Genomic DNA, 23,549 nt, shown 5'->3' on the forward strand with positions numbered 1-23,549 from the left:
ATTTTGTATTATCTGTTATTTTCTAAATATTGCATTATCATGAAAAACTTATGCTTGATCCGATAAGGAAGTGCAAGTTCTACTTACTGGGCTAGTGTAGCTCATATTCTTTTTGTTTTCTTTTTGTTTGAACAGAGAAATAAGGTTAGGATCGGCAAAAGGAATCCAAGCTTGAAGACCGGCATAGCAAGCTGAAAAAAAATTTGACAACAGAAGTTTAATTTATTTTATAATCATAAATTTGTAGTTATTTATGAATGTTGAGATTCGGGTTAGTACTTGCTTTTGGATTTAGATGCTCTGATCCATATTGGTTCGATTATTTGATGAATAATAGAATTGAATCTTTTTATTTGACGGATTTTAGATGATTATGATGAATTGGCTTCGTATTATCGTGGGCTCCATCCCTCGGTAGCATGGCCGTGTTATGTTCCGGATTTGGGGCGTGACAGTTTTAGGGGATATTAGATGGCAATATGGTGGATCTTCTTGATAACTAGTCATTTGAGAGACTGGGTTGCTATGACATTTGGGATATATTTTGGGCTGATCTAGTCAACATCCAACTCGACCCAACCTGCACTATAGGAAGTTTGGGCAGCTCATGTCACAAACATTTGGCTCGTTTTAAAATCAGGTGGAACTTACCTAGTCAATATAATACTAAAACTTTTTGCCATATAGGAAAAATGCTAGTCATTTAAGAAATTATTCTTCTTATTAAGAATTATATATAGACTACTGATATAGATTAGGAATTATAAGCATGGCTCTAGAAAAGAAAGTGTTCTTTTGCAAATTTTGATTTGTTATGAGCTGGCCGATTTCGATCCAACCCCACTCATAAGTTATTAAGTTGAGTTAGGTCCGCATGAATTGCATCGAGTATAGACTAACCTGAGCTTGCGCTAGATTTCTGGTCATTTAGATTGAGCTTGGGACCTATGGCTACACCAACCTATTTAAAAATCCATCTGTATTTAGAATGCAAATGGTGGAGATGTGGTTTATAGATAACTCAAGGTGCACTTGATGTTAATGCCACAATTAATGAAATAGAAAGTTGAGACTATCTAGATTTTTTCGGTTGAGTCTGTCTCTATCTTTATGCTGATGGTGGTGGTAGGCTATCATCCGAGATGGCATGGGTGGTGGTATAGCTACCAATTTTAAAGCTAATTGGACATACTTGATTCCATCCTATGCATCATTATATTGAAAGCTACAATATAAATTTTTAAAATATGACAAGTTAAAAGATACAAATTTAAGGAGCTAAATAACTAATGTATATTGTAACCTCCATTGTACTCTTGCTTGCTAGTCCAATATACTTTGTTGATTTACTTGGCTCTTAATTGCATACTTACACATAACTACAATTCTCATGACTGATTAGATGAATGTAACATGGTAAGAAAATAATAATGTGGGTTGATGTGAAGCAAATCACTTCGTCAATACTATCTTGTTTCTCATTTGAGGGAATGCTTGATCTTCATTTTTTAAAGGTCCATCAAAAACTTGAAAATCAAAATCAATATATCATGACATAATGATGACAAAAAGCCATGATATGTTAGCCAAATATTTTTTTTGTTAGAAAAATACCTTCTTTGGTTAGTTTGATAAATTTTCTGTATCTTTTCACTTTTACATATATATGTTTGTTACTCTCCTTTTGAGTCAACTTGCATCCCTCACTATAACAGTACTTTTATATTAAACTGGTCGGTAATCTCTTTGGTTTTTGTGTTTTCGCATGCATAGTTGTCCATAAGCTACTCCACCACTTTATGTATTATTCTCAAAACATGCTTGTACTTATCATAAGATGCTGAACAAATTTCAACAAATTTATGGCGTTGCTTATATACGTCATCATAATGTTCAATTAGCCCTATGATATGATATAATTTGAAGATCAAGACAATGAATATAGTTGCTTAAAATCTTTTTTACCATGATAAAAAATTAATTTATATTGCTGCTGAGCTTTGAAAGGCATTGGTTGGGAGACAGCCGAGCTGGAGGTTGGTCAAAAGATGAGATGAGGAACATCACTGGAATCTATAACCATAAGTCTACTTATTGTAGATTGTCCAACGAAGAATCCTTCGATACTTAAATTTGTCTAGACAAAAGATCCTTCGATACTTAAGTTAGTCAAAGTTTAGAGAACGATAGAAAGGGAAAAAACAAGGAAAAGAATTTTTGTCTAAAACAACTTAGCTAAGGATCCTTTCCTCCCCTATTTATATAGAGGGAGATTCATTAGCCTTTATGCCAAATTTTTTGAATTTAGTTATGGCATTAATGAGCCTAAAATATGGGCAGTTTTTATATTCTTAATGGGACAACTATCGTGGATAATTATTGTACCCATGATAGTGGATATATCATCCCATATAGATAAAGGAAATGGTCCAGAAGATTCCACTAGAACCGAACAGCCCTTAGTTTGTTACGTTGTCACTAAATGGTCGAAGCATCAGCTTGATTAATAATCAAGATTGAGAAAGTCACTTAGATAACCGAGGAGGTAGATCAGTTAATATCTGAGGTCGAAGAATTTGGTCATCTCCATAATAATATATTGAGATGGAACTTTGCATAGAACATCTTGTTGATTAAGCACACATAATGCATGTTTACATAAAATGCTCCTAAGTTGAAGGAGCAACAAATGCATATAAACTCTTGTTGATTTGTATTGTAAACGAACACCTTAGTTTTTGCTCTGCATATTTTGGTCATATTTCCTTGTCATCTATTCCTTAAATTTGTAAATAATGACTATGGCATCTTCTCAAAAATTAATGAAGAGCTACCATATACCATTAACCCTTCACATCATCTTGGAATTTCTCGAATATACAATTGTATAAACTTTGCTCAATTACTCTTTTAATATTAGAGGTATTACTTGAAAGTCAAGGGAGCCTCTACTGGTAGGAGGTGAGTAAAATACAAGGCTTAGGAGAGTGTGGTTCCACCTTGTATCCATTAACCTCGTCTTGGAACTAGGGAATGCAACCTCTTTTAAGTACAGGTTTTCTTGCTTAACCACCATGCATGATTTAGACCAGGTTTGCCTGATTGGTAGTAGATGGGCCATGCCGCAGTTGAAAGTTCTTGTATCATGATTGAGACACAACCATGCCTACAAGACACTTAGTATTTATATCTTTTGTCCTCCTATTTTTTATTTTCTTTTTGGCTTGTAACTAGGGGTGGATATGCTGCATGGTTACACATTGACCATTGCAAAAGCTTTATATGGCCATGGGCACACTACTTGAACCATATTAATTTCCTTGTGCTGGTACTAATTTCATCACGATCTTAAAACTTCTAAAATTGGTGTAGGAAAAAAATATAAAAATGAATTGATCTGAACTTTATTTTTGTATTTTATCTGATTCATCTTGTATCTTATCCAATTCAAATGAATAATTATAAATCAATGTAATGTAGCGATTTGGGTGGGGGGGGGGGGGTGGAATTCATGAGCAGGTTTATTCTATATGGTAATATCAGTATATTTTTCAAGAGCAGCTAAGAAAGAAAATATAAATGTTCTTAGAAATTAGCTAAGCATATATAGAGCCATAGACTCGATATTTCTATATACATAACGTACTAATGGATTTGAACTTATGAGACTGATAAACATTGAAGAATTTGAAATCCTATAAAAATAATTCCTTACATTATTGATCATAATGGTTCCAATTTTTCCCTTAGGTCTGTTTTGTTTAACAGAAGACTTGGGATAAGGAAAGGGAAAAACCATGAACAGAAAAGAGTTCAAAATTTCTTAACATATGGAAAACCTCTGTTGTTAGAATTGTATGAAAAGATAAGTTTCCAGAATCCCAAATTAGTTGTTGTTAGTTGTTTTCGAAAGCTGAAGAGTCAGATTTTATCCAATAGGTATATTTTTCTCCATTGCTCTCTTTGTTTCTCTTCCTCGATCTCTCTATTTTTCTTCTTCGAAGTTCCGAAACTTTTTTTTTTGGTCAAACCAAAACCTTCTTCGCCGATCTCTCTATTTCTCTTCCTTATAACCCTGAAGCTTTTTTTTTTTTAGTGAAACTGAAGCCTTCTTCCCGATCTCTCTGTTTCTCTTCCTCGAAGCCCTCGCGAAGCTTTTTTTTTTGATTGGACCAAAGCTCTCTCTTATGTTTTTCTCGAAGCTTTGAAGCTGAGTGGGATGTGGTCCCCCTTTTTTTTTCATCAGACCTTTTCTCGAAGCCGAGTGGGCTGTGGACCTATGGTCTCGTTGCTTTCGCATGGTTCCATTGCTTTCGCATGGTTCCATTGCTTATTGTTCATTCACCTATGGCATAACCACTTAACTCAAAAAAAAAAAAAATGGTAAGATTAAATTTTTTTATTTTTTTGGAATAGTTTTTTTTAATAGTTTTTATTTTTAACAGAGATCGGCTTACATACTTTGTAGTGGGATTGTGTACTATTATTTTATTGAATAATGGCACTTAGAAGGAAAATTAAAGTTGTGGATCCAATTTGGAATCATTGTAAAAAAATTGAATATAGTAAAAGGGATGGTGGAAATCGATTACATCTTATATGCAATTTTGTAATAAGAGTTTTCGGGGAGGGTGAATAGAATGAAAAAATCATCTTTCAAGTATATGTAACAATATTTTTCCTTATGCTTAAATTCCTAAAGAAATTTAATTTTTTTTAAAAACTTATTAGGGGAGAAAGAAATAGAGAAAAAAAAATTGGTGATGATGTTGAGTACAAAGTAGATGAGCCAAATGCAAAAATAAGAAAGGACACTATGTATTCATTTGTGATGAAAGAAAGGGGAAATGTATCTAAACAACGGACAATGAATGAAATGGTTAAAAAAAAGAATCAGTAGTTAGGAATATTTGTAAATTTCTATATGGACATATATTAGCATTCAATTTGATCAAAAGCCCTTTATTTGCTCAAAGGATGAAATCTGTTGGTGAATATGGGAGGGGATTGAAACTCTGCTCTTATCATGAAGCTAGAGTTACTTTTTTGAAGAAAAAGATAGAAAGTGTTAATGAATATTTGATGAAATATAAAGATGAGTGGAAAAAGGGATGTTCAATCATGTTCGATGATTCTTATAAAAAAAAAATCATATTCGATGGTTGGACTGACCGAAAAAATCGATCTATTACTAATTTTCATATGAATAGTTCAAGTGGGATTATATTTCTCAAATTATTGGATACCTCTAATGTTAGTAAGGATTCAAATAAGTTGTTTGAATTACTTGACAACTTAGTAGAAGAGACTAGAGAGAAAAGTATAGTTCAAGTGGTGAGAGATAGTATCTTTGCTTATGTTGGTGCAGGTAGACTCTTAGAAGAAAAGAGAGCATTTTTTTGGTCTCTATGTGCAACCTATTGTTTAGATTTAATACTTAGTGATACTGAAAATATATTTTTTTTAATATACTTGGCAAGACGAGGCAAATTATAATTTACATTTACCATCACACTTAAGTTCTTAGTTTGCTTAGAAAATATTCTAAGAACAAAGAATTGACAAGATCGGTGATTACTAGATTTGCAACATCTTATCTCACTTTGAGAAGCATATTAGATAGGAAGATTACCCTAAGAGCTATGTTTGCTTCAGAGGAATGGGCAAGAAATACTTATGCATGCAAATTTGAAGCTAGAAAAATTCAAGAATTGTATTGAGTGATCATAGATTTTGAAAAGCTACAAAATATTATTTGAAGTGTATCCTTTAGTAAAAGTGTTGAAACTTATTGATAGAGATGCAAAATTGGCTATAGGTTATATTTATGAAGCAATAGATAGAGCAAAGAAATAAATTGACAAAAATTTCAATAATATTAAAAAGAGATATTATCAGATTTGGGAGATAATTGATATTCGTTGGGTGTTACAACTCCATAGACCACTCTATGCGGCAGTATATTATCTTAATCCCAAATAGGTCATATTTTTTTAAATTTATATTATTCTATTAATAAATTATATTATTTTTAATTTAAATTTATTTTTTGATTTTTGATCTTTATGTTTCAATATGATCCTAATTTTAATATCGATGCTAAAGTAAAAATTAGATTATTCAAAACAATTGAGAGGATGTATTCAGATATTGAGACAAGAGTCATCATTGATTTACAACTTGAAAAATTTAGGAAGGCTGAGGGTTTATATAGGATAGACATGACGGTATCGATCAAAAATAAAAAAACTAAATAATTATAATTTAAATTTTATAAATTTATTTTTATTTATATAATTTAAATTTAATTTATCTTATTTTATTTGTCGAGCTCTATGATGAGAGAGTTTTAGAGAACAGTGTAAAGAATTTTAAAAGCTTGCAATTCGAGTATTAAGTTTTACTTGTAGTGCCATCAGATGTGAAAGAAACTGGAGCATATTTGAGCATATTCATTCTAAAAAAAGAACCATTTGGCGCAACAAAGATTGAATGACTTGATGTTTGTCAAGTATAATATTCAACTTGAGATGAGAATAAAAAAAACAAAAAAGGGGGGAGATGTATGATCTGATATACTTATCAGATATGAAGTCGGATGATGAGTGGATAACCGAATAAGAAGAGCCATGCTTACTAGATGACGTGTCTTAGTTAGATGTAAATGAATGTTTTAATGTTGATGAGAGACCAAATAATAGGAAAAAAAAAAGAGGTATGCAAATTATTTTCTAATTCTTTTTTTTTAATTTTTAATTTTTTAAATAATTACATCATTTTCTTATTTGACTTTGTTGATTCTTAAAATATTTTTATTGGATCAAGGAACTTAAATATTGATGGTAAAGGTAAAGGAAAAAAAAATTATCGAGGAAGATGTTGAAGTAATAGAAGATGATGAAGATAATGAGGAAAAAGAGGAGGAAGACGAAGAGATGATTATGCTTGAAGATGATGATGATGATAACGGCAGCGGCGGCGATGACATTAGTCTTGGGGATGATTATGATAATTGAAGATTTTATTTTAATTTTTTTGAGTGAATAGTGAATTGGTAACACTTAATATTTATTTTTTATTTATGTTTTAGACTTAGTATTTTAAATTTACCTATATTTTTTGAGCGTTCATTGATTAATAGATGGGTATACATTTTGATTATGCTTTTATTTTAATATTTCTTAAGTTATTTTGTTATACAAATAATGCAATATTGACCATAAATTAATTCAGACCCATATCTCTTGCTATGGAGGCAAACATCTTTCCATTTAGATGATATGATCATCAAATTCATTATACAAAATAAGATATTATTATACTTTTTAATCATTTTTATAATATAAATTTTATTTTTATTCTAATATCTATCGTTTTATAAAAAACTAAATTTGTTACTGAATCTTACGATTCGAGTCACGATTTAAATTAAGATATGGACGATTCATGAGTCGAATCTCGATTTGATAACTATGTGGAAAATCCATTACTGTCTCTCTCTTTCTCTATATCCATCTATCTATCTATATCGTTCACAAAGTTTCACACCATCTAAACATATGGAAAATTCAATTTTCAATGAAAGCTTTTTTTGCTAGTGTTTTTTAGTGCAACCAAACAGACCTTCAAATAATGTCAGAATTCATAACTTGTGTTAAGAAAACAAGTCTAAGATTAAGGACAAAAAGTTATCCACCTAAATGGAAATTTTCCTAACCAATCAGTTTGCCACATGGATGATTTGTTATGAGCTTGGTGGAAGAGCGCATCCAATCCATTAGCAAATTCTGAGCTCATCTTTTCTTGTTTATTGAATTGTAGTTTTGCTTCTAAGAATACTCCACCTTGAACATCCACCACCATATACTTAGTGACCATGAGTTTGTAGGTGATGCATGCACCTTCTTGATGGTTGATTTATCCCATGGCTAATCAAATCCTTTGGGCCTTGAACTAATTGTTTGGGTTACCAAATCCATCCCCCCTCACCCAAAAAAGGCAAATATGTGTAAAACAAAACCTCTAATTTAGCTTCAAAGCAATTACAATAATACGCAAAGAAATAAGATAATAAGTCTTGCCTCTTGTTGGACAACTCATTTTATATGAAAACATCAAATTATTCTAATCAAAGAACAGTTTTTGATGATTATGGAGATTCTCACCTGCATCAATGACTCCATCTAGACACCAAATTTAAGGATTCTCAAAGTGACAGCTCTATAACTCTTTGGTATGTTCAACTACATCATGAAATTTTGGACTGGCTTGTTTTAAATTGCTTCTTGATTGGTGAATGTATTACAATGTTGGATCTACTCTGTTGATCAAATTCAAAGTCATTTTAAGACAGACTTCCGGTGTATACAAGCACGTTCCTGCGGACAAGCACTATTTCTCTTTGAATTCAACCAAAGGGGACTTTTGCAGAAAATATCCATTTTGTTCTTTTGTTTTTCTAGATGATTTGTTTTGGACATTACTGGTGTGATACCCAGCGGCCCAGCCCATTTGGATCTGGTCCAATTGATCAGCTCAAACACTAGAAAGGGCCCATATATATATATATATATATATATATATATATATATATATATATATATATATAGAGAGAGAGAGAGAGAGAGAGCGCCATGTCAGAATCAGATCGATCAAATTTGAATTTAGATTCGGATAGATTAAAACTTTAAATAGAGGTCGTACATTAATGATTCAAGTCATTAAATATGATCTATTACCTCAAAACTACTTGCACATAAAAAAATCTTATGATTCGAAGACCCTTATCTTTTAAATCAAGTAGTCAAAAATTGGACGATCTAAATAAAATTAAATTAGATATATTTTTTGATCACTTGATGTATACGCTCAGAGTCTTCAAATCATATGATTTTTGATGTATAAGTAATTTTGAGATAGTAGATTACATCCAATGGCTTGGATCATTGATGTAGAACCTCTACTATCTAATTTTGATCTAAATAGATTTGAGTCCAAATCTGATCGATCTTATTCGAGTCTGTCCCATATATAAATATATATATATATATATATAGAAGTCTTCTAATGGTAGTCTCCTTTCCTAATGACCCCGGATCGAAGTCAACTCAAAAAAGACTGTTCAAAGCTAGAAAGAACTATAGATTTCGCCTCCATTTAAAGGATCCCACCTCCCTCTTTGAGCTCGTTGACGATCAGCATGGATTCCACCGTTAATATCCTGGTGAAAGTCAAGTGAATGACTTGGATTTTTGCAAGATCTGGAACCTGGTTCATTTCTAAAATTGGGTAATCTCTATTTGCCTAATGTAATTTTGGACCCACAAATTGCTTTAGTTAGTTACTCTTTAGTGGGGGGTCCGTGCTATCTAACCTATTTCGTGTAAAGCTATGAGTCTGGTCCTTGATCTCGGCTCAACCATTGTAGTAAGCCTTATCCTAATTTTTAGAACCAACTTGCATCATTCAAATACTTTTCAAGTGGTGTTCATATGCTTCTTCTTGATCCTTATCATCATTAATCATTTTTCTACTACACCTAACATTCTTGGGAAGCTCTCTCCCTCTCCTGACCTGAATGACTGAATGCTATGTCTCTTAAACTCTTGCTTCTTTTATGGATAAAATAATGTGTTTAAACTTCATGTCATTGATGGTTGCCTCACTGTAGAGGCTGTGGAGAGCCGGCTTAGAGAGCTTGCATCAGACTTGTCTCCTGACATACAAAAGGTGAAGCCACTTCCCAACTTCTGGTCACCAAACTTAGTCTCTGCTTTTGGTAGTTAAGTTTGCTTTTGATCTACTACACAAAAGGTGAAGCCACTTCCCAACTTCTGGTCACCCAACTTAGTCTCTGCTTTTGGTAGGTAAGTTTGCTTTTGATCTACTACCTCACAAAGCACATGATATTTCAGGTGTGAATATGGATCGTAATTTCCTTCAATTTCATAAATGGTCCATTTAGATTTTGTTAATGATATTACACAAATGCTGTATCCCAAAGTTTTAATTAGAAGTAGAATGGTTTTGGATTGCTTGCGTTTCTTCTAACTACAAGACGACCATTACATCTAGCTAATTGTGCTTTAGTTGCATCTGCTGAAGTGCCAAATATGCCTAAAGAGTTAACAGCTTGTGTTTTTGTTTTCAACTTGAAAGATATTTGCAGTTCGGGCAATGCTATTTTTCTTCATGTTGCATTTCAGCTGCAAGATCTTAAAGGACTATCCCTCTCAGCTTATGCTGTATGTGGTACCAAAAGGTCCAAAACAGCTTCTAAAGATCCAGTGAATGTATGATGCTTTTTGTAGTCCTGTGGCAGCTAAGCCCTGAAAAGTTTTGCCTTTGTTTTTTCCCCTCTAAAATCCGATCGACATCTAATACATAACCAATGCTTAGAGTTTTAAATTGTTGCATTTGATGCTGTATGCTCACTTTGTGTTTATGCTCTTTCCTTCATCAAATATGCCTTGCTTTGCTCTTTCTTTATTTTATAGAAAGAAAAATGAGAAGTTGACTTTTCTCTTGAAAAAGCAAGATACTGAGTTGTTTACCATCTTCTTCTTTTTTTTTTTCTTATATTTTAGCTATTCGATCTATATACTTAGAATACCTTGGTTATGATTAATGTTGCCAAAGATATTGTATCCCACTGATCTCTCACCTTCAATATCAGGTCACTTACAAATAAGTTTGTCGCTTGTGTATCTTTAAAAGCAAATATGGATGATTAGATGTTTACATTTCATTCCACCAGTTACCACAAAGTTAAGTGGTGCATATGCTGAAAATCTGCTAGAGATATACTTTTACAGGCTACTGCATTGAGTGGACCAGTCCTATACATGTAATTTTATGTTGGTCCATACAAACCATATCACCCAACTTCAGCTTCACAGTAATCTGGTAGCTGGTTCATGTGATTTTGCTCATATAGCACTTGATGATCATGCAGTGTGTGATGTGTGATGTATGCCTAAACCACTACTTAAGAGGTCTTTTGCATCATAGATTTTTTTTTTTTTTTTTTTAAAGAAATGGTAAATATCATTTAAATCAGCCAAAACTAAGTTACAAGGAAAATTTGCAGATGGTTGAGAGAACAATGTTAAGAGAAAAACCGCAAACTTGGCACTGGGGACAACATGTGTAGGAGAAATATTTGAAATTTGAAAAAGAATAAAGTACTTCTACCAAAAGCTTAGAAAGAACTTGGGTGTTTAATAGATACCAAAATTACAGATTTGAAAAATATTTTTCATTCATTAATTCATTTTTTAAAATTTTAAAATAAGCATCAGGCAACAGGAATAATAATAATAATAATTAAATAATTCTTAATTGTTAAGTGCTGAATGAATAAATCATGAAAATTATAGAATTCATAGACCCCTAAAAGATTGCTATAAATTTAATTAATGAAAAGCAGCTTCGAGAACATTTTCTTTTACAAATACCTTGCAACAAAGCTTGATTTGCCAATAATAACCGTGAAAGGGATATTCTACCAAAGTCAAAGCTTTTTAGATTACTGGTAGAAGCATCATCTCAATGTAGCAATCAACTTTTTACACCACAAGCTAACAGATCGCACTGCATCAACTTTGTTTTTTTTTGGTGGAGATGTCACTACCATCCACTGAATTCTAATAACTTTCTGTGTCTCATTATTCATTATATTGTCTATTTTCTTCGGAACTTGCTTCGAAAAGGACATGATCATACCTTATGATTGCTCCGAAATTGATGCGTTTGAGTCCTGATGTGAAGATAGGTGAATTTGTTAGAAATTTAAGTGGAACAGGTTAGATTATCATCCAATATAACCTGCCTATGTAGGGTTACTTTTTTGGGACTATGAGTCATAGCATGTATGACAAATATGAGATATTGTTTGAATGGAAATCTTTCACAAAGCCAGTATGATTTTAGTACATCATAGTACTTACTACTCTCAAATTCAACCATGGCTACTACCAAGTTACGTGCATGTAATCTCTCCCGTTGTACATGCATTTACTACTTTCTCCATGCTCTCCGGCCTATGCTTAAGGATTTTATCATAGGAAATGCCACAAGCTGCTATTCAGTCAAATGAAAACTTTCCTTGTATCAATATTGTCATGCCTTCGACCCAAGATTTTAAACCGAGATCATGGCAACTGCCACATATTTATGAAGATCTCTCCCCACAAACATGCAAAGTATTTTAAACAGATATCAATATGTTATAGTGGTATTTATAAAAAATTTAAATTTATTAACCAAACCAAACAATATCCAAATTCAAATGTCTTGCATCAAATGAAGTTTCACTAAAAATAACAAAAATAAATCTAAATTCAACAAAATTGATAGTGCCAATCTACCTCTAAAATTTTCTTCCAAAAATGCCCATATTCATAATCAATTATCTGAGTCTGAAAAATTTTTAAAAAAAATGATGAGCTTGATAGCTCAGTAAGTAATGAATATCTCTACTAGACATTCCAAATATTATCATATAAAAGAGATGATGTTCGAAAATAAATACGATAAAAATATATATTTCATACTGATTCAATGCAAATAATATATACATAATCATAAATCTGATTTGAAACAAAGCACATATAACTTAAAAGTCTTAACTACGACCATACTAATCCCCATGGCAAGACCCAGAATAGAGTGTCAATATATAACTCCCATTGGCAGAATTCCAAAATCAATGTACAATCCTCATTGGCAGGATCCAAAAATCAATACACCATCCCCATTGGTAGGGTCCAGAATCTAATATACAATTCTCATTGGCAGAGTCCAGAGTCTAATTCATAATTTCCATTGGTAGGGTCCAGAGCATAGTTAGGTTGAGAGCATAAAATCTGATCTATATCAAAGTATTTTTGCAACATAACATATAGATATCATAATTTTACTGAACATATATATATTCTATAATAAATCAATAAATCACGATATTTCAAAAATCACTTTTCATTCAAAACATAGTTTCATAAATCATTCATAATTCAAAGAAACTGATTATTTACTTTTAAAATAATTATGAAATATATCGAGAAGATAGTTCATTACTTATTTTTCATAGAATATTAAAAGAACATATCAATTAGCTTTGAGGAGATTCTTCAAAATCTATTATTTAAAATTATATTTTTATTTTAATTCTAATTCATAACTAAATCAAAATAAAATTTTAAATCAAAATTTTACTTAAAATAATACTGAAAATTGGGTGTGTTTTTCAAATTAGATTTCTAGGTATAAAATCAAACTAATCATGGGTCTCTAGTTTCACAGATCCAAGAAAAGAAAGAGAAAAATATTAAAGAAAGAGAACAATCTAGAAAGGAAAAGTAAAACTTCTAGAGAGAGAAAGGTAGGATTCAAATTCAGAGCAGTGAGAGAGGAAAGAGAGAGAATCTTTCTCTCTTATTTTTTTTTGCTTCACAGAACAAAGGACTTACATCCTCTTCTTCCTTTCTTCTTCAATGGAACAAGGGCATCTTTTTCCCCTTATTCCCGATGCCAAGGAGGTTCTCCTCTTGACTGGCAATGCTCGCGGCCGGAGGAACAAGCCACGGTGGTGACCATCGGTGCAAGGCTGATGATCGGCTACGGCAACCAACGGAAGAAAATCAAACACAAATGGGAAAAATAGGGGATCCTGAAATCAGATTTTTTTCAAGAGATTTTTAGCGGCAAATTTAGCAAACATTCTAGCTTAAACCTATGGAAGAATGAAGGGAAGATGATTAAAAGATTTATCTGATTTTTGAATGGAATTTGATCTTATTCTTAATAGCCAAAACAAAAATAATTCATTGAAAAAATAAAAATAAAAGAGGAAAAAATAGAAGGATCAAACGATGATTTTTGGTGAGAAAAACTAAGGGATTGAGGCATGTAAATAGTCCTCTAATAGGGAGGATTTAGAGATTGATTTGAGCTCTATTTTCTAATGGTTTTATGATTAGATCTTTGGTTGGAGAAGAACTCCTGAAGGAGTTCTTCCATGAAATTACTAGCTCTCACACGTATTTCCAGCACGTGCGATGCATGTGCTGGCTATTTATCTTCTTTTACTTTTTTTTTGTGAATTTTCTTTGGTGCTTTAAGATTTATGTTTTAGGTAGGGTTTAGGTATTACATTCTTATCTCCTAAAAAAAAATTCATGCTCAAAATTTTTTTTGCTTAAGTCCTAAAAAATTAGGATAAATTTTATCTTAAGTCATAGTCATCTTCTAATTCCAAAATCAAAATTTTCATCATAATATCCTACAAACCAAATTTTTATTTTGATTTTCTTAAAATAATTCAGACCACTATACTTTCACTGCATATTCTGATTCAAATTCATCAACTCAGTTATATCAAATTTAAGTTTCTAAGTTTATGTCATAGCCGATATAAGTTATTATCCCAATATCCCTAGTGTCTACCCATCTACTTATTTTTGATTTCGTGTCATTACTTATCCACTTATGCTCTAATAAGTGGATAAGTTGTTCTGATATCATATAAATTGTCAAGCTTTCAATTAGAGATTTTGAGCCGAGATCTTGGCAACTACCGCATACTTATAAAGAACTCTCTCCATAAGTATACAAGACATTTCAAACAGATATCAATGTATTATAGTGGTATTAATAAAAAATTTAAATTTATTAACTAAACCAAATGGTATCCAAATTTAAATATCTTACATCAAATAAAGTTTTACTAAAAAAAAAAAAAAAAATCTAAATTCAACGAACTTGATAATGCCAATCTCACCTCTAAAACTCTCTCCCAAAAATACCCATGTTCGTAATCAATTATCTAAATCTGAAAAATAAAAAAAAGATGATGAGCTTGATAGTCCAGTAAGTAATAAATGTCTCAACTAGATATTTCAGATATTATCATAAAATATAATATTTAAAAATAAATAAAATAAGAACATATATTTTATGCTAATTCAGTACAAATCAAATCCTTTCAAATATTTATGTATATATACAATCACAAATCTAATTCGAAACAAAGCATATATAACTCAATAGTCTTATCACGACCATATTTATCCCTATGGCAGGACTAAGAACAGAGTGCCAACATATAACCCTCATTGGTAGGATCCAAAATCTAATGCACAATCTCTATTGGCAGGGTCTAGAGTCCAATGCACAATTCCTATTGGCAAGATTCAAAGTCCAATGTACAATCTCCATTGGTAGGGTTTAGAATATAGTTAGGTTGAGCACATAAAATCTGATCTATATCAAAATACTTTTGCAACATAACATATAGATATCTTAATTTCACTAAATATCTGTATATTCTGTAATAAATCAATAAATTATGATATTTCAAAAATCACTTTTCATTCAAAATATAGTTTCGTAAATCATGTATAATTCAAAAAAATTAATTATTTACTTTCAAAATAATTATGAAATATCTTGAGAAGATGGTTTATTATTTATTTTTCACAGAATATTGAACGAATAGATTGATTAGTCTTGAGAAGATTCTTCAGAACATATTATTTAAAATTATATTTTGATATTAATTTTAATTCATAACTAAATCAAAATAAAATCTCAAATCAAAACCTCACTTAAAATCAGATCGAAAATTACGAGTATTTTTCGAATTAGATTTCTAGGGTAAGATCAAACTAATCATGAAAAATAGATCTCCAGTTTCAGAGATCCAAGAAAGAGAGAGAAAAATATTAAAGAGAGAGAGAACAATCTAGAGAGAGAAAACAAAACTTTTAGAGAGAGAAAGGTAGAATTCAAATTCAGAGTAGGAAGAGAGGGAAGAGAGAGAATCTCTTGCTTTTAATTTTTTTTTTCTCTTCATGGAACAGAGGACTTATGTCCTCTTCTTCCTTTCTTCTTCAACAGAATAGGGGGATCTTCTTCCTCTTGTTCCAGGCACCAAGGGGGTCCTCCTCCAGATTGGCAACACTCGTGGTTGGAGGAGCAAGCCACAACAATGATCATCGGTGCAAGCCCGACGATCAGCGATGGCAACCGATGGTGGAAAATCAAAAACAGATGGAAAAAATAGGGGATCTTGAAATCATATTTTTTTTAAGAGATTTTCGATAGCAAATTTAGCAAAAATTCCAGCTTAAAACATATGGAAGAATGAAGAGAAGATGATTAAAAGATTTACGTAATTTTTGGATGGGATTTGATCTTATTCTTGATGGTCAAAACAAAAATAATCCATCGAAAAAATAGAAATAAAAGAGGAAAAAATAGAAAGATTAAACGGTGATTTTTGGTGAGAAAAACTAAGAGATTGAAGTCTTTAAATAGACCTCTAATAGGGAGAATTTAGAATTTGATTGGAGCTCTATTTTCTAATGGTTTTGTGATTAGATCTTTAGTCAGAGAAGAACTCCTTCGGGAGTTCTTCCATAAAATTTCCAGCTCTCCCACATATTTCCAGCAGGTGCAACGCACGTGCTAGCTATTTCTCTTCTTTTCTTTTTTTTGTGGGTTTTTCTTTGGTGCTTTAAAATTTTTCCTTTAGGTAGGGTTGGGGTATTATAAATACAGTTCTGGAATGGTAAATCTTTGATTCTATCCAACCTTCGGATGCCACATTGGTCGGTGGAAATCTTTACATCATTGAGGAGATGGCTTCTAGCATTGATCTTCCAAACTCCATATTTTATAGAAGATTTTTTATTATTAACAAACGTGAGAGATGTGATCTCTGGTATGGACAAATAATGTGTTGGCAAGACTTTATTGTTCAATAGCTAAAAAGCTCCTGAAATATGTTACAATTATAACATTGGATTGAAGTGTTCTAATTAAGGGGCCACTGCTATTCATGTAACTTTGAGTTGGTGCAAATCACCCTAATTTAGTTTCAGCATGATCTAACAACTTTTTCACATACTTTTACTTGTATAGCATATTTGTGTAACATTTGACGATCATTCAATATCGCATAATTAGAAAAGTCTCTTGCACCATAAAGTAGATCTTTTTTTCTTTTTTGTCATCATCAGTGGAGCATATCGTTGAGTTGAACCATATACTTACAAGATACTTCTGGAATTCAGTCAGCAAAACTACTAATGTTGTAAGGAAAAATCAAAGAAATTTAGGAAATTAGTTACCAGTTCGGTGTCCGAGAACAATATGGATATGGGCAAAGATGTGACCATTTATAAAGGAAAAAGGAAAAAAAAGAAAAATTCAAAGTTTTTACCAAAATCCAGAGAATTTAGATAACAAATAACTACTAAAACAATGACTTAAAAAAAATCAAAAAATAGTTGATACATCATAAATTTTTTTATTTCAAAATAAGAATATGTTACGAAGAATCCTTCTAAAAAAAGAGTTTTATTAAATCGAGAATTATTTTAAATAAAAATTTTTGATAAACTTTGTGTTTATCTAACCTATATGATAAAGATAAGAGTTGTAAATTGATTTATCTAGAGCCTAATTGGATCCGTCCGTTGATCTAAAAAGTAGAAAAGGAAAAGACTTGGAAGCATGCCAGATATATATGGTCCAAAAATAAATTCTCGACCCTAATGCTAATGTTATCAGAATTTCTATCCCAAAATATGACCAAGATATCTTCTCTTGGAGCACAATCATAGAGAGGGCTGACAATTCTTCTCTAATACTCAGGAATAAAATGAAAAAAAGAAGTAATGAAAAGAGAGAGAGTTTGCATAGGCTAAGACTCTTGGAGAAAGAGTGAAAGATATCGCTGATTTTTTTTGGATACCCCACAGGCTAGGATTTGTGGTCTTTTATAGATTGTGAGTAGATATCTATAGATAGCCATTTGATTGGCGGACCACTAAGGAAGGCGATCAATCAAGCAAAATATGACTGCTTGAGATAAACGATCATTTGATCATTTAACCACAAAGGACAGCAACTAATCAACAAACAAATATGATAAAATATAAAATATGATGAAATAAAAAATAGTAAAAAAACAAAAAAATAAAAAATGATAAAAAATAAAATATTAAAATATCAGTAACCATCGCACGTGTGCATCACAAAGTCGAGATGTGCTGTCGCACGGGTGTGAAATATAAAATCCACACCTCCCTAAAGCCCTTCAAGCAAAGATGGGCAAAGAAAGTTTATAAATGCAAAGATAGATTTGTCATTTTCAACGTAAGACTGAAAACTTTACAAAGCTTTAGGGGTTTAGGAGGGAAGAAAAATTTTAAATTTTTTTCTCCAAAATTTTAATAATCTCTCTTAAAACTTAATATTTTAAAATAAATAATAATGATTATTTTAAATCAAATAATTAAAATTTTATTATTGAGTATTTATACTATGCAATGGGTGAAGTATTTAACCTCACTTAGTAGTTTTCATCTGAAAGAATCAGAATGAATCAAGTCTTGAACTACGGTCCTTTGATTTAGACTTTAACTATTACATATATAGTACAGAAGGATCTGTTGCAAGATTGCATGTTATTGGGCATGCATAAGTATCTTGTTGTTCATGAGAGCACCTAGGATTTATCCATTTTCTCTAGCCGTGGTCATATACAGAAGCTCTCATACATATGAGTCCTCTAAAGATGTGTGTAGAGTCACATCTCAAAGAGAATACATCTTAGATCTCATTCAAAGCTTTGCTTTTCCTTAACATCTATATAGGAGCACTAATCACTATAGAAATGGTGTAGATTAATCACTTTTATATATATATGTATGTGTGTGTGGCCCACCCCTATCTAGCCAATTAACTTGTTATTACTATATTGAATCTCCTTTAAGGGGTCTCCTATCATAGAGATTGGATTCCTATTGCTGGAAGGCTCATTAAAGATGGAGTCCCATCCCCTTTGATAACTCTAGAACATTAGTCCTATTTAAGTCTTTTCCAAGATAACTGACAAGATTATTATTAGTTTTTATATAAGATAAAGAAATAATGCCATGGATTTTTTTGATTTTTTACAATCTTTTGTTTTACTTTTATATGTCTGCTTATCTTTTGCAAGAATCAATTTCAACTTTAAAATCACAATGGATCAAAATATGAGGAATAGAAGATGAAGTTAATGTAATTTCAGACAATAGATCTTTAAACCATTCTGCTTCAAAGCAGATAGAATCAAGAGCAATAAGTTCAACTTTCATTGTACTTCTAGCTAGTATGGTTAGTTTGGCTGATTTCTAAAAAATAGTACATGACAAAGAAGGAATATATAGCTAGAGGTGGAATTAACATTAAATGAGTCAAAAATCTAATTGACATCACTATATCCTTCCAATACAGCTAGATAGCCAAAAAATTTAAGACAATATGAAATAGAACCTAGAAAATACATAAAGACTCTTTCAAGAGCAATCTAATGAATCCTACTAGGATTACTAGTATGTCAACTAAATCTAGAAATAGAATGAGCAATATCAAGTCGAGTTCGATTGGAGAAATACATGAGAGATCCAATGATTTGAGTATATCTTTCTTGATTTACAGATTTATAAAAGTTCTTCAAGAGTTGGATAGAAGGACCAAATGATATAGAAATAGGAGAAAAATCAGAATAACTAAATTTATCTATCAACAATTAAGTATAATGAGATTGAGATAGAGATATAAAATCAAAGGATTAAATGATTTTTATGCCAAGAATTAGTTGGCTTCACCTAAATCTTTTATATCAAAATAATGGGAGAAAAATTTCTTAACATTATTAATTAGATCAAAGTCAGAAGATAGTATCAGAATATCATCAATATAAAGGTAAAGAAGAACATATCGATCATCAAATTTTTTATGATAAAGATAATTATATATCAAATTCATTAATTTGAAAATTATAAGAAAGAATGATACTATGAAACTTCTCGTGCTATTATTTATGTGCTTGCTTTAGCCCATAGAAAAATCTAATAAGCTTACACACTTTATGCTCTTGTTCTGGCACTACGAAGCCTTCAGGTTGAGTTATATAGATTTTCTCGTCAAGATCTCCATGGAAAAAAGATAGTCTTCACATCCATTTGATGCACAAAGAGTTTATGGATGGAAGCAAGACTAAGAAGGACATGGATAGTGGCAATGCTAGCAATAGATGCATAAGTATCAAAAAAATCAATAGCAGCTTTCTGTCCAAAATCTTAGACTGCAAGCCATGCCTCACACTTTTCCACTGATTCATCCACATTAAGTTTCTTTCTAAAGGTCAAGTAAAAGGTAAATCAGTAAGGATTCAAGTATTGTTTTCAATAATGGATTCAATATCACCATTAAGTGCCTCCTTTTAGAAAGAAGCATCAGAAGATCTTATAGCTTTTCGGTAGGAGGTAGGTATATCCTAAACTAAAAAGGTAAAGAAACCTTTATCCAGAATCTTTTCGATCCTTACCCTCTTGCTCTTTCTAGGTGATTTATGTCACAAATTGACATAAAAAGTATCAATTAATATCTAAATTATCTAACTTTATTAAGAAATTGATACTTGTTATTATATTTTGCAGAAGAAGAGATCATCAATAGAAAGAACAAGGAAAGAAGATTCCAACGGCGTAAATTTTATGCAAAACGGAGTTAAATTGACCCAGGAATTGAAGAATGAAGAAAGAAGACTCAATTGGATCAAACCCGAGTCAAATCAGATCAAAATTGATCAAAAATCAACTGATTTGGTGATCTGATTAGCCGCCTGGTCCACAGCAACAGGCGCGTGGACCATGGACCCATCGGCGCACCATAAACCCCCCTAACAACTCTCTAAAATCTCTTAGTCCCACATCGAAAGTTTTGAAAACCTTATAACCCCCAAATGCCTATAAAAAGCCCCCTAAGGCCCTTGTTTTAGGTATTCTTCCTTCCGATCAAGCTTGTAACCCTAGATAGTGGGGTTTTTAGCTCTCTTTTCAAGCCTCGAGCTTTGAGGCTTTTGTAATAATTTTTTTTTATATATATAAAATCTTATTTTTATGCAATTTCATCTCTTTACATTATGCAATTTATTTTTCTTGCAATAAGGATAGTTTAATTTATGCAATTTAATTTTATGCAATTAGGTTAGTTTAAATTATGCAGTTTAAATTTATGCAATTAGGATAGTTTAATTTATAAAATTAGGGTAGTTTATTTTTCTGCATTTAAATTTTGCAAGTAGATTTAGATCATGTCTAGCTAAGCATCCCTTCTAAGGTTTGCGATGAAGCTAGATCATGAGTAGGGATTTTACATAGGGTTCTTTCTTTTTCTTAGGGTTTCTTTTTCTTCCTCTTTTGCCAAGAATTTTTGATGAACTACAGTTGGGTCAGAGTCCCTTCATAGTTCATGCTTGATTCAGTGCATAGGAGGAGAAAACCCTAAGGGATCCTAGTTACTACTCCCCTGTAAAGAATCTTGATGGGTTATCGTTGGGCCTTAGTCCCTTCATAATCTATGCTTGGGAAAGACAAGAGGAGTAGTCGTTAGGATCAATAAGAAAAATTCTAGGTAGAATTCCCTAATCTAGATCTAGTGGATTCAAAAACCCTAGATCCTTAGTCTTATTGTCCTTAGCAAACAACTTTCGACTTTCGATTTTTGTTAAAGCTCGCTTGAGCATAGATTTGAAAATCATTTTTTAAAACCAAGTCTCTGTGGGATCGACCCGTACTCGCTGGTCGTGCTACTCTGCACACCGTGCGCTTGCGGTTTTATTTATAAATTTTAAGATTTGCACATCAAGTTTTTGGCGTCGTTGCCGGGGATTTGGCGTTTTAAATTATTTTCAAATATTTGTTCTTCGTGCGTTATAACTCTCTTTTTTTTTTCTTTAGGTTTCTATATTTAGTTGGTGATTGCTGGAAAACTCAGGTACGCTTCTAATTTCTCTTTTATTATTTTTAGTTAATTACTTTTGCTTTTAGACCTAATCATTTGAATTTACTTAATCACAAAAAAAAAAAAATATAAAACAAAACAAAAGACATTTCATAATCGTGAAGTAAAATATCAAAATAAAAAAAAAAAATTTTAAATTAAAATCTTTTACATTCTTGGTCATCTTGTTTATTTGTATTTGCATTTTCATAATTAATCTAAGGGCATCAACCCATTAACAAGATAAGGTGGGGATTTCATTACCCTTCCTTAGCCCAAAAACCATCTCCATCATATTGCATTACCTAGACTTTTAATCTTAAAATCAATTAGACGTCAACCTTAAGGAATTCGAGCTCAATAGGACAAGGAACCCTAAGAGTTCTACCAAGTTTGAGTTGTTTGATTAGTTGGTGTCTAGGCAAGTCCCTGAGGGTGGTTTGTTAAATTGGTTCAATTGCTGGCCTGGCCAACTCGTTTGGTGTCTAGAAAGGCAACGATGAGTGAACCTCCCACCTCTTATACTTACCTGGCTAACTAGTTGATCAATCTCCACTTGGAAGGTTTGAAGGGTCATCTTGGAACAGTTAGGAGCTGTCTAGATTTAGGTTAACCCTAGGATAGATTGAGTTTAATTTATTGATTCACTTGTTTGAAAAAAAAAAAAATTTAAAATTTAAATTAATTTGGTTACTTTTCTTTAGATTTAGGACTCCTTAGGATCTTCTCTTTAGAACTTTTTCTCTTTTCTTTCTTTTCCTTATACATAAAAATTTTATTAAAAAAAAAAAAAATTGTATAAACATCGAGAACCGTACACTTCGTGTGTGGAGAAGAGTGTCAGGTCGTCTAGTTAGAATTGAGTCAATTCCTGTTGTTCCAATGGCTGAACCAATCCAACCCATGACCCTTAAAGATTTGTGTTATCCAGTTGGCTCCATCCAACCATCTTGTATCAGGTTGCCACAACCCACAGCTAACAATTTTGAAATCAAACCTCAAATCATAAATATGCTTCCAAAATTCACAGGATTAGAGGATGCTTATATATTTATTAGAGAATTTGAGGAGGTATGTGCAACCATGAAACTGCAATTAACAGAGGATGAGGTCAAACTTAGATTAATCAACTTTGCCCTTAAGGACAATGCTAAAAAGTGGCTTTATAGTCTGCCAAACTATTCTGTCACTACCTGGGAGGGCTTTGTGAGAACATTTTTAAAAAAATATTTCCCCCATCATAAAACAGCTAGGATTAGGAATGAAATAAATCAATTTTACCAACTAGCTGGTGAATCATTTTGGAAGTACTTTGATCGTTTCAAGAATCTTTTGACCCAATGCCCACACCATGGAATAGAAACTTGGAGACTATGCCAGATCATCTATGAGGGGTTAGATTCAAACTCAAGAACCATGCTAGAGTCCATGTGCCAAGGCCAATTTATGGACAAAGAAACTACTGAAGCTTGGCAATTCTTAGAAGACCTAGCCGAGAAAAATTTACAGTGGGAAACAACTAGGGAACCTGATAAAGCTACACCTTCAAGAGGAGGAATGCATCAAATTCAACCAACCCTAGCATCAGAGGCCAAGATTGCAACCTTAACACGTAGATTGGAAGCCTTAGAATTACAGAGACCAGCCAATGTAAATCAAATATCTGCACCCATGTGTAAAGGGTGCAATGCACCAGACCATGTCTTAGA

The 23,549-nt window shown here is 32.0% G+C and overlaps 1 non-coding gene across 1 annotated transcript; it reads right to left on the bottom strand.

Moving 5' to 3' along the window:
- Positions 1 to 23,091: 23,091 nt before the first annotated feature.
- On the bottom strand, positions 23,092 to 23,198 carry LOC140851812 (small nucleolar RNA R71). The gene has a single exon (XR_012134569.1). It is a non-coding gene; the product is annotated as a small nucleolar RNA R71 (small nucleolar RNA).
- Between the last annotated feature and the right edge of the window lie 351 nt (positions 23,199 to 23,549).

Source organism: Elaeis guineensis, chromosome 9, assembly GCF_000442705.2.
Source record: "Elaeis guineensis isolate ETL-2024a chromosome 9, EG11, whole genome shotgun sequence".
NCBI classification, from domain to species: Eukaryota; Viridiplantae; Streptophyta; class Magnoliopsida; order Arecales; family Arecaceae; genus Elaeis; species Elaeis guineensis.